Raw genomic sequence first — 17,227 nt, forward strand, 5'->3', positions numbered from 1 at the left:
AAACGGGAAAAACAGTTCAACATAATTCACATTTATTCCGCGGCAAACGGAAAGCACACATATACAATTACAACAATTATGCACCAAAAGCAAATGTAATAGAAACACAACAATTATGCACCAAAAGAAATTGCAACATAATAAACACAATGCAGATCTACTACCGACTACGCGAGCACACGGCAACACTTGCACAGTTTTACTTTACAGACGGCGCCGACAACACATATATTCAAAAGCAAAAGAAAAAGGGGCCACCCTCTACTACAAGGGGGCAGACGTGGTCTGTGGGCGCGAGACCGGGCAGAGCCTACCCGTCTTGTGATGAGCCGCAAAATGGCGGCGGCGCCCCGATTCCGCGCTCCTCCGCGGGCCTCGCTGGCACTGCCTGGAATGGGGTGGGAACGGGGCCCCCTTTTCGCACTATCTCAGCGCAGGGGGGTGAACGGGGGGGTTGTTGATGCTCTGGCGAAAGAGGATAGCTGGCTTGCTTGGGTCCCGCGACGAGCGACTCCACTGCGCCCTCGACCGCGTTCCCGGCTTCTCCTCTGCAGCTCCCCGACAGACTCCGAACCCCGACAGACCGACTCTCCTCCAGACCCGTCTTGACTGCTGCTGCCACACTTCGCCGCCGCCACAACTCGCCCGAGCCCGAAACAGAAACTCTCTACTGACTCAATTCGCCCCACGCTCGGTGCTTTATAGTGGTGTAGGAGAAGCCATATGCAGATTTTCGGATCAGGATGGGCTCGGGGGCGGAGCCACGCTCGCCCATTGGACGGAGGAAAAGTGGGTGTGAATCATTCCTGATCTGCGAATTTGCATACATCGATTCTACTCCGACGCGCCTGGAGGCAGGGCCAAATCGCCCCGCGCTTAATGATTGGAGGGATCGGAAGCGGGCGTGAATCATTCCTGATCCGACTTCCCCTCGGAAAGGCCGCTCTTTGTACCCGCGGCTCAGCGCGCGTCCCGCACGAGGCCAGGACAGCCTGACGCTCGGCGTTCACAAGCGGCGCGGGAATGGCCGCAGAAGGAGGAGAGGTGAAGGTGGTGGAGGGCCTAAAGTGGCGGTGATGGCCATGGCGACGCTTGGAATGGCGGTGATGCGATGGTTGCGAGAGCGGGTTGTGAAGGTAAAGGCCGTGGCTGTTGGCGTTGTTGTTGTTGTTGTTGTTGTGAAGCGGCGTTGCGGTTGGTGGTTGTTGTGCGGAGTTGCGGTTGGCGGTTGAGACGTGGTTGGTTCAAAATAAAGATAGAACAGAAAAACGGCTATCTTAAAGGGTCGCAGCCCGAATGAATCACATTTATTCCCTCTAAACAACGGGTTTGGGGCTAACTACACATGTACTTACAGAGATATCTCACCTACGGGACCTGAATGGTGGTTTGCGAATTTCCTCAACCACAACAATATATATATATATATATATATATATATATATATATATATATATATATATATATATATATATATATATATATATATATATATATATATATATATATACACACACACACACACACACACACACACACACACACACACACACACACACACACACACACACACACACACACACACACACACACACACACACACACACACACACACACACACACACACACACACACACACACACACACACACACACACACACACACACACACACACACACACACAGTAGAGTAGGCGTAAGTCGTCACCATCGCGACTGAGAAAAAAGTAACGACTTAGACATGTGACGACTTACGCATATGCGAACATTCATGATGGCTGTGGGGTGAAGGGTGAAGGATGAAGTCGCGCGTGGCCTGGACATGTACGTGTGAGAGGGCGCAACAATCTCTAAGCCGGCTATTGTACCAAACGGGAAACACAATCCTTGGGGCATAGGTGGGGGTTCATTGGTGAGTTGGAAAGTGATCAAGCAAAGATGGAATTCATGAATCACTTTATCAAAAGTAAAGATAATGAACAACTGTAAGACAACTCATATACCATCGGTGATGGTATATGACCATTGACAAATGTGGAATGAATGGCTGTTAGAATTCATTCATTGGAATGAATGTAGAATGAGTTCTCATATGGAATGATAACTCGTATACCATCAACAAATTACATGACAGATGACTACCACTCAATACCCATGTGAAAGTGAGTGTGGTGATGTACAAAACAAGCCAATATAAAACCATGATCGGACTTCAACACAAAGCTCGATCGATCCTTTACTCCTTCGCCAGAGACTGCATTGTGCAGCCTGTCTACCTCTTCAGATGCATGTGGGACGGCGCGCTGACTGAGCTGAACGCAGCGCAGCTATAAATAGCCTATCACTGGCAGTGTAAACCAATGAGCACGTATCACGATTCCATGAAATGTGGCTTCTCACGAGGTAGAAGTTCCGTGTGACGAGTTAGGCGTGGTAATTTACTTGAGTTTCCATTACGCGGGAACGGACAACATCTGACGACTTAGACAAAGTGACCACTTAGAGATGACCACTTGCAGACTTTATTCAAAGGGATTTAACATTAGATAAATTCGGGACTTCTTGACGCTGCCGACTTAGGCGAAGTGACGAGTTACACGCTGCCGACTTACGCCTAGTCTACTGGAAATATATGTGTGTATATATATATATATATATATATATATATATATATATATATATATATATATATATATATATATACATACACACACACACATACACAGGGTGTCCCAAAAAATGTGCTCACTCTTTAAATCATAGTAAATGTGTTGTTTATTGACTTAGAAACAAGATTAATGGTTAAATGTATAAATGGATAAATGCATGTTTACAAATGTTCAAACTGATGACCATCACGTTCCAAACACAGCCGATAACGCGGACCAATGGATTCAACAGCGTTACGAATCATTTCATTTGGAACTGCAAGACATTGTCTTTCAATTTCCTCTTTCAGCTCATCGACTGTTGCTGGTTTTGAGCCGTAAACCTTATCTTTGAGATATCCCCATAAAAAGAAGTCCATTGGAGTGAGGTCTGGGGAACGCGCAGGGAATTCAACACTACCTCTTCGCCCAATCCCTCTGTTCAGAAAAGTTGCTTCGAGATAGGCCCTTGCATCACGGTGGTAGTGGGAAGGTGTTCCATCTTGCTGAAAGTAAATCTCTTCGTCACCAAATATCTCCTCGACACATGGACCGACGGATTCCTGCAGCAAGTTTAAGTAAACATCCCCAGTGACAGTTTGGTCAAAAAAGAATGGCCCTAGGATGCTCAATGCTGATATCCCACACCACACAGTAACCCCTGGTAAGTTTAAATGGTGTTCCATAGTAACATGCGGATTTTCAGGAGCCCAGTAGGTGCAATTGTGTCGGTTAATTGAGCCATTTAACTTGAAGCTGGCCTTATCGCTCCAAACAATTTTGGATGGAAATGCTGCATCTTCTTCGCATTTGCCCAGGTACCACTCACAAAATTCAGGTCTCCGGTCAGGATCGTCTTCATTTAGAGCGTGGATTAATTTTGCAATGTAACTTTCCCAATTAATTCGCTTCAAAATGCGATGGGTGCTTGATTTTGGGATTTCTGTGCCATGAGCCATTTGTCGTACAGATTTCCATGGGGATCGGTGGAGGGTTTCCAGCAATTGATTTTCCTTTGCGGGGGTGGTTGATGACCATGGTCTTCCTGAACACTCATTATGGACGTCATGCACAGTTCCATCTGTTTCAAACTTATCTCGGATGCGAGCAATGGTGCGTTGCGTTGGTGGATCTTTGTGAAAATGTCTTCGAAATTGTCTTTGCACTTTCATGATGTTTTCGTGCTTCCAGTAGCACTTTATGATAAATTTTCTTTCTTCAAAACCTAGTCGTACTTCTGCCATTATTAGGGTCAATTTGATCTGAAAATAAATGAAAAATTCAATGAGTTATGAGGAGCCAAAATGTGAGTACTTTTTTGGGACACCCTGTATGTATGTATATATATTGTTGCAAATTCGTGCCCGCCGGTGTGCGAGCGGCCACGTAACTCGAATCGCGGCAGGTCGCCCAACGGACGGACAATTCCGTCGTGACCCTCTCGGACTAACGCCGGGAACTAGTCACGGGTGGGCCTTTCGGCCTCACCACGATCGTGCCAATCGCCCCCCCGCGTGGGATAGGGTTGTTCGCCAAATTCGACCTTCCCAATTACCCACACGGAGGGTAGACCGGGCGATCGCACCTCGCCGCAGGTCGACCCTGGACACGGGCCACTTAAGCGACCCGTTCCGTACTATCGGGATAACCGAGCGGTGTTATCGTCAACCTCGACGGTTCCGATTAATCATCGGGCGTATTTAGCCCACTACCAACCCTTTATGTGAAATAAGATGGAGATTCAATTAAAGAAAAGACGAAGCGAAACGGGGAAAACAGTTCAACATAAGGCACATTTATTCCGCGGCAAACGGAAAGCACACGTATACAATTACAACAATGATGCACCAAAAGCAAATGTAACAAAAGGAACACAACAATGCAGATCTACTACCGACTACATGAGCACACGGCAACACTTACACAGTTTTACTTTACAGACGGCGCCGACAACACATATCCTTAAAAGCAAAAGAAAGTGGCCACCCTCAAATACAAGGGGACAGACGGGGCTGTGGGCCGAGACCGGGTGGAGCCGACCCGACTTGTGATGAGCCGCAAATATGGTGGCGGTGCCCCGACTCCGCGCTCCTCCGCGGGCCTCGCCGGCACTGTTTGGAATGGGGTGGGAACGGGGCCCCCTTTTCGCACTATCTCAGCGCGGGGGGAAACAGGGGGGGTTGTTGATGCTCTGGGGAAAGAGGATAGCTGGCTTGCTTGGGTCCCGCGACGAGCGACTCCACTGCGACCTCGACCGCGTTCCTGGCTTCCCCTCTCTGCAGCTCCCCGACAGACTCCGAACCCCGACAGACCGACTCTCCTCCAGACCCGTCTTGACTGCTGCTGCCACACTTCGCCGTCGCCACACCTCTCCAACTTGCCCGAGCCCGAAACAGAAACTGACTGAATTCGCCCCGCGCTCGGCGCTTTATAGTACGGCAGGAGAAACCATATGCAAATTTCCGGATCAGGATGAACTCGGGGGCAGAGCCACGCTCGCCCATTGGACGGAGGAAAAGTGGGCGTGAACCTCCCCTGATCCCCGAATTTGCATATATCAATTCTACTCCGACGCGCCTGGAGGCGGGGCCAAATCGCCCCGCGCTTAATGATTGGAGGGATCGGAAGTGGGCGTGAATCATTCCTGATCCGACTTCCCCTCGGAAAGGCCACTCTTTGTACCCGCAGCTCAGCGCGCGTCCCGCACGAGGCCAGGACAGCCTGACGCTCGGCGTTCACAAGCGGCGCGGGAATGGCCGCAGAAGGAGGAGAGGTGAAGGTGGTGGAGGGCCTAAAGTGGCGGTGATGGCCATGGCCACGCTTGGAATGGCGGTGATGCGATGTTTACGGGAGCGAGCCGTGACGGTAAAGGTCGTGGCTGTTGGCGTTGTTGTGAAGCAGCGTTGCGGTTGGTGGTTGTTGTGTGATGGCGGTTGAGACGTGGTTGGTTCAAAATAAAGATAGAACAGAAAAACGGCTATCTTAAAGGGTCGCAGCCCGAATGAATCACATTTATTCCCTCTAAACAACGGGTTTGGGGCTAACTACACATGTACTTACAGAGATATCTCACCTACAGGACCTGAATGGTGGTTTGCGAATTTCCTCAACCACAACAATATATATATATATATATATAGTTACGAATTTCGCCCGCCCGGCATTCGATCGGCCACGTAACTCAAATCGTGACGCGTTGCCTACCGGAACGGACAATTCAGTCGTGACCCTCCTGGAACTACCGCCAACAGCCAGTCACGGGTGGGGGTTTAACCTCACCACAACCCAGTCCGCATTATACCTGCGCGAAATAGGGTGAATCGCCGAATGTCGATATACCTCAGTACCCGCGCGGGTAGCGTACCGAGGAGTTTTACCACGCCGCAGGTCGACTCCGGACACGAACCGCTTAAGCGGCTCGTTCCGTGCTGCAGGGATAACCGAGCGGAGTTATCGCCGACCTCGATAGTTCAGATTATTTATTGGGTGTCTACACCCACTACCAATCCCTTACGTGATGCAAGATGGAACTTTCAAATGAAGGAAAGGACGCAACGAAATGGTAAAACAGTTCAACAAGCAAGTAGTTTATTACATACGCAGACAAAACACGTATTTACAGCCATACAGTGAAAGCAAGCATATATATATATATATATATATATAAATATATATATATATATATATATATATATATATATATATATATATATATATATATATATATATATATATATATATATATATATATATACACAGTAAAAGCAAGCAAAAGAGTTACCACCGCATAAAGCAATGTACAAGCACTTATTCAGGTTTACTTAAAAGACTGGCGCCACACACACATTTTTTTTTTTTTTTTTTTTTTTTGTATACCTTGGTCGAGGCTCGTATGAGAGCAAACACACAACTCACAGCAAGGAGGCATGAGACAAGAGGGGCGGGAGTGGAAGGGACAAAACATTGGGGAACAGACACAGGTGAACTGTGGAAGGGAGAGGGATGGGGATGGGACGGGGAACATGGCGAGGAGAAGATGGACATTACAGGGACTTTCAGGAAGGAAAGCAGGAGAATTGAAGGAAGTGGGCTTGGGTGGATTATCGGGGGTAGAAAAGATCGAGGATTTGGATGGGGGAAGATAAGAGGTGGTGGTGAACAGCTGTTTTGAAAGCCTGGAGGGAAGAATGGGAAAGAATAGAGTGAGGAAGTTTATTCCAAAGGCGGGAAAAAAGAGGAATGAAAGAGTGAAGATGAGCAGTGATTCGTGATTTTGGTAGTTTTACCAGAAGGGGGTTGTTGGCGGACCTTGAGCGCCCTGTGGAAATCAAATCGCAGAGAGAGCAGGGGGGGCAAGGCTGGAGAGGAGTCGGTAGAAGACACAAAGACCACCGACCAACCTGCGGTGATTGAGTGAGAGGCCCAAAGACTCAGCTTCATTGCGGGAGATGCCAATGATCTTAAAAGCCCTGGTTTCGACAGCGTGAAGTCGAGAAAGGTGGGAGGCAGGAGCACCAGCCCAGAGGGGAGAGCAGTACTCCATCAGGCTACGGACAAAAGCTTTGTAAGTGGTCAGGAGCTCAAGAGGGCCGAGGAAGGACTTTGCACGACGGAGGATTCCAAGTCGGCGACTGGCTTTTGAGGCAAGGTTGGAAATGTGACTTTCCCAGGAAAGGTCATGGCAGATAGTGAGACCCAGAAGCTTGAAAGAAAAGACTTCTTCCAGAGGATTGTTGAGAAAGTGGATGGGGGGGTTTTGTAAACGGTCCTTTCGAAGAGACATAGTGAGAGTGTGAGATTTGTCTGGATTGAAAGACATGTTCCACTTGTTGGACCAGTTTGTGATTTTATCCAGAAATTTACATTTACACAAAAAGCAAATGAAAGCCACCCTCATAGGCAAGGGGGCAGACAGGTCCGTGGACCAAATGTACGTGGGACCTGGGTGAGCGGCCAGGTCCACAAGACCGAAGGGGTCTTACCCGCGCCCTCGTGGCGCGATGGCGGGCTAGCCGCAATGTCATCGTAACGTGCCTGACTCCGTGCCCCTGGCGTGGTCGGTGAGCTCTTTTAGGCGTACGTTGCGCAGACACGTGTGGTCGGTCGACACCACGGTTGGGGCGGGGAGCCGACGGGGTTACCGGCGCTATCTCAGCGCGGATGGAGGAAATTGTTGATGCTCGGGGTGGAGAGAGGGGAATGGCGGACGCTCCGTCCCGCTAGCGGGGCCTTGGGACCGCACCGATTCCGGCGAACTTGCCCCTGAGCCCTCTTCCGCGTCCCTGATTCACTCCGCGACTCGTCCCTCGACCTCAACTCCGAGCTCCGTCCCCTTCGCCGTCCGATCCCCGCAAACACACGACTCAGACTCCACGACCTCCGTCTTCACTCGACCAGCCAGCCCAACACAGCACACGTGAGTCGCCTTGTGCTCGCGTCTTTATAGACCGGGGGAGGAGCGTGTATGTAAATTTGCGGATCAAAACGCGCTTGGAGGCGGGGCCACGCCACCCGATGTTCAGCCATTGGTCGGGCAAAAAGGGGCGTGAGCCTCCCATGATCCCATTTCCCTCCTAAAAGGAGTCCACATGCATCGCGCTTGGGGGCGGGGCAACACCGCCCGACGCTCGCCCATTGGACGGAGAAAAAGGGGGCGTGAGCCTCCCCGATCCGATTTCCTCTCCCGTAAAGGCATCCATTTGTACTCGCGGCTCGATGCGTTCGGCAACAATCACCGAACGGGCCCTGGACAGCACGACGCCCGGTGCCCACAGGTGGCGTGGCCGATGGTTGTGGAAGGAGAAAGGCGAAGGTGGTGGGGGGTTTGCTGTGGTGGCCTGGCCGTTGGCGGGCGTCGTTTGAGAACGGCGGTGAAGCGATGTTTGCGGGATGGAGTTTTGGAGGTAAAGAGGCGAAGGTGGCGGTGTTTGAGTTGTTGGCGGGCGTCGTTTGGGAATTGCGGTGAAGCGATGTTTGCGGGATGGAGTTGTGGAGGTAAAGAGGCGAAGATGGCAGTGTTTGAGTTGTTGGGGGATTATTGGTCCAAAATAACGATAGAGAAAGAAAAATGGCTAACTCAAAGCGTCGCAGCCCGGATGAATCACACATATTCCCTCGAAACAACGGATGTGGACTAACTGCACATGAACTTATCGATATATCTAACCTGAGGACCTTTCTGGTGTATTGCAAATTTCCACAGCTGTAACTATATATATATATATATATATATATATATATATATATATATATATATATATATATATACACACACATGCACAAACATTTATATTTTGTCTGTCCGATAGAATCAGCCCCACTGTTAGTAAGTAGTAGCCCCCATTATATTACATGCCATTGGAATCCTCTTGTTTATTGGAAATGCAAGAAAACATTTTCAATCCTTCAGGGTTGGGGGGAACACCCCCATTCTATGTAAATTATGTCCATTGTGTTGTGCCATCCGGTGGTAGGCAGTATTACAATTGTCTTCTTATCTATTTCACCAAGCTCGCAATTCTTGCACACAAAAACGAGACTCAAAATGTCTATCCAGAGGTGCTGCAGTAGTCATTTTTGTGTAGTATTGCCTTATTGTATCGTATTCGTTCAAAAAAAAAATGCTGAGTTTCTGGTAACCCGATCTACCCCAATTGTTCCTGCTGACCCCAATTATTATTATTTTTTTTTGGCGTGGGTCGACTTCCGGTCAGCCATTTTATGTCCGCTGTGCATGGCATTACTCTGTGCCATTGTTGACTGCTATGGTCTCAACAGAGAATATCAGCAGTTTATTTTATTTAGGTCAAATTTTTATTGACATTTTATAAACATTGCACAACCCATCTGAGACATATTGATGGTGTCTTGTTCAAAGTGGATGGATGCTGGATCGGCATTCCTGACTTTGACAGAAGTCATGGCTGTCATGCAGACATTTGGTGCTCATTTGTTTTTAAATTAAAGTGCCAATGTGGTCACCAAAACACACAAGATGTCAGACCCATGAGGTCTGCATTTGATATACTTATGTCTGGCAAAAAACGGCGACCACCAAAAAACTAAAAGGTATGTTGTGAAGAAGAAGAAGAAGAAGAAGAAGAAGCTAATTGTAAACATCGGTCTAAAATTGAAAACAAAGTGGAAATGAATATTTGAAAATACAGAACTGAATTTCTTGAAAATTATTTTAAGTCATATTTGTTACAATGTAAGAGAAATTGCAAGATCTTATTATCTCAGTTTCATGTGTGCCTTTAACAGATGGTACTGTACTTTGCTGGGGGAGGGGTCTGTTTATACCCCACAAACAGTATACACATTTTATTTTATAACAGCAAATACCATCTGTTGCTTTGCTGACAGGAATACAGGGGAGGTGGGGGTGGGAGGAGAGGAGGGGGAAGCAGAGAGGTGTGAGGTAAGGAGGGGGAAGCAGGGGGAGAGGAGGGAGAGAAGAGAGGGGGGTATCTGGAGAGGGGGTGGATAACAATTGCTATGTTGCCGGTTTATGCAGATTAAATTTAAAGTGCATTAGTTGGGGGTTGGGGGCAGGTTAAAGTTTATTTTGAGGAGGAAATACTTCATGGATGCTCCATCCATCCATCCATCCATCCATCCATTGGGACCATACTCTGTGCAGAGCGTTGGTGCTGCCGAAGCAGTCTCCTTGGCGATCGAACACTCCTGGACAGGTCGCCACTACGACACAGGATACCAGGAAGCTGGCACTCATTTTTCCGACCTCAGAAGGATGACAGGCAGAGTCAACCCCACCTGGTATTAATTCAACAGCTGAATGGGATTTGAACTCAGGATCTTGGGATCCCAAGCCTGCCATCCATCCATCCATCCATCCATTGGGACCATACTCTGTGCAGAGTGTTGGTGCTGCGTAAGCAGTCTCCTTGGCTATTGGACACCATCCTGGATGGGTCGCCACTCTGACACAGTTTACCAGCATGCTGGCACTCATTTTTGTCGACCTCGGAAGGATAACAGGTAGAGTCAACCCCACCTGATATTAATTCAACAGCAGAGTGGGATTTGAACTCAGGATTCTGGGATCCAAAGCCCATCACTTTAACCATTAAGCCAACACCAGGCATATAGATGCTCCCAAAAGGTGTAATCTTGGATTTTTGTCAACTGGAAAGGGTCTAATTATCTGAATATACAAGATTTTCAGGGATGATGAATGGGAGATTAGTATTCATTTCTTTCATATGTTCTGTTGAGCCATGGTAATGATATGCTATCTTTATTACTGCTGAGAGCAGCTTCACTGTTTAAAGGAAACGTTGCAGAGATACGAAATTGGTGTCATTTATTTTTCTGATTTGTGTACATAATACTGCTTTACCCCTAACTTTGTATCTCACCATGGACATGTAAAAGTTAATGATTCTATATCTTTTCAACTATCAACATTCACATACTGGTTGGAATGATGTAGAATCTGAAATATTGTTCTGCTTCCATTTAAACACGCCCCCCAAACCCCCCCCCCAAAAAAAAACAAAAACAAATACCAACTTACCTACCCCATTCATTGAGCAGCATGCTACCAGAAACCCAACATTTTTTGGGGGGGGGGGGGGTGGCTACTGTCTGTTTTTTCATATTAAATATTGTACTATTCTTTGCAATATTATAATGGTATTGCCTGCTAAATTATATGTGATTAATTAATTGGAATTACTCAAGAAGGTACCTTGCTCTTTTTTTTTTCTAAATTCGAAATTCCTTTGGCACAAAGCTCGGATACCTCCGTGAGTATTATTATGTTTCAGATTGATATGAATAGGCAAACGTGTGAAAAGTGCAGACTGCTTTTGCTACGTATGTGGCAAGTATATGTTTCGTAACCAGTGGAAAAACATAATAATAATCTCAAGGTCGCATACAAGCACTACTTTGGTTAGTTGACAACCAAAAACAAGACATGGCCACCATGCATATGTTGCACTGTTTGCACCTCCAGACTGACATGATGGTTTAATGGGAAACAAACGTGTATGCCATTCGCTGTCCCAATGGTGTGGCAGGAGCTGAAGAATAATCTGAGTGCCTGTTACTTCTGCATGGTTAAAGTGGCTGGTTTTACAAAGAAAAACAAAAACGACATCCAGATTGTGAATCTGCACTCAAACCTGTACCACACATGAGGACGAGGACAATCCCATACCTGTTCCACCAGCTGCTGCTGACATTGAAAGTGATGATTGTAGTGATGATACTGACACTGGGCTTTGCGAACCAGCAGAGTTGGAGTCGGTGTAACTACCTCACCTGATCAACCTTGGAAGAGAGTGGAACTTGTTAGCAGAAGGCACAAATATCTCATTTTTGTGAACGCCATGCTAGCTTGGCAGCATTCTATTCTACCAGATGGTGAATAGTGTGTGCTTCTGCACTGATGTGAACAGCCTCATGAAGGAACACCCACCATTCTGATGAATGGAGGTTATTCATGGACTCTAGCAAATGCAGCCTGATAGCGGTGCTTCTCCACAATGGCAACGAAAAGCCATCCGTGCCCATGGCACATGCTGTCGCATGAAAGAGATGTGCGAGTCCATGGAAGTTCTCCTGAAGCTAACAAAATGCAGTGACTTCAAAGTGATAGGCCCTTTTGCTTGGTCCGCAACTTGGGTATACCAAATGCATGTGCTTCTTGTGCTTGTGGAATAGCCAAGGCAATGCAAATCACTACACGATCAAACAAACGGCCTAATGAAGAACTTTGTGAAGGCCATGAGTGTTGAAGGTGCAGCATTTCTTTACCTGAAAGAAAAATTTAGAGCGATTTTTATTTTTTATTTTTATTTTTTAAACTGATGCCAAATTGAAGAGTAGAATATTTATTTGACCTCAAATCCAGATTTATTGTCTGATCCAGTCTTACAGTCAAAGCTGAATCCACTGGAGCTGGCTGCATGGGAGGCTTTAAAACTGGTAGTCCACAATTTCCTGGGAAACCACAGAGCAGCCCACTTTGCTGAGTTGGTTCAAGATATGATAAAAGGCCTTTCAAGGAGTAGGTTGCTGAAGTTGCATTTTCTCCATTTGCACTTGGACTTCTTCCCAACCAACCTTGATGCTGTGAGCAGTGAGCATGGTGAGAGGTTCCACCAAGATATGAGCACAATGAAGATGTGCCATCATGGGTGTTTCAAGCCCAACATGATGGGGGACTGCTGCTGGTTTCTTCAGAGACAAACCACTGATAGTCACAAGCATAAAAGCAAATGCTTAAAGCATTTCTAAACAGTTAATGAATAGTTTATACAATGTGTTTGTTCAGTGTGCTTCAGTTTATGGTTAACAGTTACTGTACATACATTATACAATGTGTTTATATTGTGCAATGTGCTGCTTTTATTTATTTATTTATTTATTTATGTATTTATTTAAATAAACAATACCTGAAAAAATGTCTTTTTCTGGAACTAAAAATCCTGATGTGCTGAGTCAATTCTGACTTCAGTAGCAGATGGATATATATATATATATATATATATATATATATATATATATATATATATATATATATATATATATATATATATATATATATATATATATATATATATATATATATATATATATATATATACACACACATTGATTTGGCATCATCTTGTTTTGCTATAATAGTCAAGGATTCACACTGCGAAATGGCATCTATGGACCGGACATATTTGTGTGTTGAAAGCAGACCTTTTTAGGTCATCTCTCATCTCAGTAGAGATGACCTAATAATAACAGTCTCGAAGTCTGTCCGTCCGTCTGTCCACAATCAAACCGAGTGGAGACAAATAACCAATAGTGGAATGAATAGAGGTCGATGAGACATGCACAACGATATAACTTTCAAGGTCGTCCAAGGTCGAGGTCAATGTCACGAGGCTGTCAAAGTTGCAAAAATCGTCGATTTAAAGTCGTATCTTCTCCCTCATCAAGAGAGATCAAATGTTATTAGTGATTCAGATACTATGGACTATTATCTAGATTATAGAACAACACGAGCCATTTTTTTGAAATTTGTTCTCGTTCCGATTTTATAGCCCTTCAAACTTCGCTCTGATTCCCCGTAATGGGCCGTTCATAAAGTACATACAAAAATAAAAGTATTAAATTAAGAACCGGAACTCTCCGAGACAAATATTACATTTGAAGCTTTTGTCAGATTTAACTAAAACAATGGAACACAAATTTATATGCACACTTACTTTCATTTATGACATTAACATTGTCTTGAATGTCAATTTGTACTTTTATTTTCATAAATGACGTGCTGTGATATTGAAAGAAAAAGGTAAATTACACCGTTGGGGACTGCATCGTCATGACTTACAAACATCGGTTCATAAGGAACTGCTGGCTTTGCAAGCGATTAGCGATGTATGAGGGGGGTGGGTGGTCACTAGCCTGCATACAGAGGAGGGTGGGTGGTTTTGAAACCCGGAAGTAGAGCGTACGCACTTTATGAACTGCCCCTATTCCAGTCTGGCACAGTTACTTTCGACCTCTGGCAGAGATGACCGGCACTCCCGCTCGCTTAATGACCGGTATTTTTTTGTTTTGTTAGATTGGTGCTTCTAGAATCTAGGTGAATAATCACGGGGCCTGCTCTGCCATATCTCTTGCAAAACCTCTGAAAAATATTTTTTTAGAAGAGTACCCCAAATTGACAATTTCCGTGACTTGCGTCAGAGAATGTATTGACTCTTGCACATATTACTCCATGGAAATCTCTCTATATGATATATTTAGACAAATGGGCCTCCAATAAATAGTATTTGTTACCATTACATATTCTTCAATGAAAAAAAGATCAAGTAAAAGAGCAGTATAATAGCATGAACATTGATTATTTTATCCCCATATTTAGAAGGCTATTGGTCAATGACTTTTTCTATACGTTCCAAATTAATATTAATACGTTTCAGATGACCTAGATTCCAGGGCATGGCAGACATTGATATTATTTAATATTTTAAAAATGATTTAAGATATGTTTCACTGATCCAAATTTTACTCACTTTGCTTACAGGATGAAACTAATATTCTTATGTATTTTTGTGATGTCATAAGATGGCTGCTGTGCACAAAATAAAACGGTCATCGACTGACTTCACAGAGTATTATATGCAAGAAGCTTACAAAGGAAACTTTACTGAAGGTTACAGCTGGTGGACTTCCTGCACTGATATATGCTGTGTCAAAAAGGCCAGACAACACAGTGTCTATGTTGAGAGATGAATTATATTATCTGATGGAAATGAGGCATTTCTATAGAAATCCCCACAATACCACCCTAAATGCAGAAATGCTTATACCAATAAAAATAAACTTGCACAGAAGGCAAAGTCATTAACTGAACCAAATGTTGATGAAGCCAGTTCTAGTACAGTACATACAGTGGGCCACCATGGAGAATTCTGTGCCAATCCACAGATATTGATATTTTTATTTTTATTTTTTTAGAGCGCATGCTTTATTTGTGAAAAACGGACAGAAACGGAAATAATTTCAGTTTCATTGAAACTTCTGATAGACAATATTTAATTTGGGAGAAAACGTGAGAACTGGACAGTGATGCTACATCGCATTCAGGCCAATGGTAAACAATGTATTGACATGGTAGCACATGACTTTCAAGTACCATGAGTTGTGCATGAAAACTTCAAACCGTCCAGGACACAGCAATAAAGTGACACAAGCATTCTGAGTAATGATGGCTTGAAATGACTGGTAACCTAGATTGACGCAAACTGTTTTGTGGCAAAGACACTCATTTTCCTAAGTGTGCTCAGTTCTAAATACAGATTGGTTGTTGGAAAATGATTTGCTGAATACTAGCTGTCAATCCTTTATCTTGAAGAAAGGACCAAATGAATACTTCATCAGCCATGGCAAAAAGGTCATGATAGTTCCACAAAAAGGACAGTCGGCAATCATATGCATGTCAGTTGGTTATCTCCTGTCCAAAAGCTACTCCAGAATTGAATGAATCAGGCAAAGTGGAATTGAATGACAGGGATAATGAGAAAGTACTGAATCTTGTCCTCGATATGTGTGCTGCAATTGCAGATATTCCTATGTTAAAACACATTGGTACAGCACAATATGTACTTAAACACACGAAGGAAGTGGTAACAATGTTGAATCGATTTTGCAACTGTATCAGTTATCAGGACAATCAGAGATGCATCACATCCATGGTACAGGCCACTGAAGAAGATGATGGTGTTTTCCTGCCTTCAAATCTGCAACCTGGGCTGTTCTCGCAATGTGCCATTGACAATTTGGACTTTCCACGAAAATACACGAGATGGTACCACTGTGCCTGGCACTACTCGCAACATATATCAACACCCTTGTGCTAATCAGACATCAGCAGCCAGAAATGTGTCATCCTTGTCGCTGTCAAAGAAACCAAGAAAGGCTTCACGCACTGAGATTGACAGGTTTCATTCAACAGATAGAAAGTGGACTTACCTTATGTGATCGACAACAAAGCCGTTCGCTCAGTGTTCTGAAACTGAGCTCAGTGTCCAGGAATCACAAGTCCCTAACCTAATAGGAAATACACATTATATACAGACCCAGCATGATTGTGACTCGTAAATTAACGAAAATTTGTTGATTAGCCAGGTCAAATTCACAAGCGCTATGCAGTGAATTGGACATCGCTAATCAACACATTTGAGTTCATGTGTGAGGTTACAAGCATGCTGGATGTGTATATTATATTGTTACGGCTGAGGAAATTCGCAAACCACCATTCAGGTCCCGTAGGTGAGATATCTCTGTAAGTACATGTGTAGTTAGCCCCAAACCCGTTGTTTAGAGGGATTTAATGTGATTCATTCGGTCTGCGACGCTTTGAGATAGCCGTTTTTCTGTTCTATCTTTATTTTGAACCAACCATGCTCCAACCGTCAGACAACAACAACGCCAACAGCCACGACCTTTACCTTCACAACTCGCTCCCGCAAACATCGCATCACCGCCATTCCAAACGGCACCATGGCCATCGGCCACCGCGGAAACCCTCCACCACCTTCACCTCTCTCCTTCTGCGGCCATTCCCGCACCACATGTGAGCACCGAGCGTCGGGCTGTCCTGGGCTCATACAAGATACGCGCCGAGCCGCGAGTGCAAATAGCGGCCTTTCCGAGGAGAATTCGGATCAGGAATGCTACACGCCCACTTCTGATCCGTCCAATCAGGAAGCGCGGGGCGGCTTGGCCCCGCCTCCAGGCGCGTCTGTATGGAATCGAGATATGCAAATTCTAGGATCAGGGGAGATTCACGCCCCTTTCCTCCGTCCAATGGGCGAGCGTGGCCCCGCCCCCGAGGTCATCCTGATCCGGAAATTTGCATATTGTTTTCTCCTGCCGGCCTATAAAACGGCGAGGCGTGAGGCGAATGAAAAGAGTTGTTGCGCGGAGAGTCAGTTTTCGTGGCAGAGAGTGGAGTCGGGAGACGGAGGCAGTCAAGTCGGGTTGGAGAGCGGAGTGGAGTCGGGAGGCGAAGGCGTCAAGGTGGTTTTCTGCAGTCGGCTGAGG

At 45.4% G+C, this 17,227-nt stretch overlaps 1 protein-coding gene across 1 annotated transcript in view; it reads left to right on the forward strand.

The window, feature by feature from the left end:
* Window positions 1-17,227, forward strand: part of LOC147014558 (high mobility group protein B2-like) — a 43,119-nt gene that overhangs the window by 16,889 nt on the left and 9,003 nt on the right. The gene's annotated exons all lie outside the window — the stretch shown is intronic.

This window comes from Eptatretus burgeri, chromosome 13, assembly GCF_056783735.1.
Source record: "Eptatretus burgeri isolate ZD-2024b chromosome 13, Ebu_testis_v1, whole genome shotgun sequence".
Classification (NCBI taxonomy): Eukaryota; Metazoa; Chordata; class Myxini; order Myxiniformes; family Myxinidae; genus Eptatretus; species Eptatretus burgeri.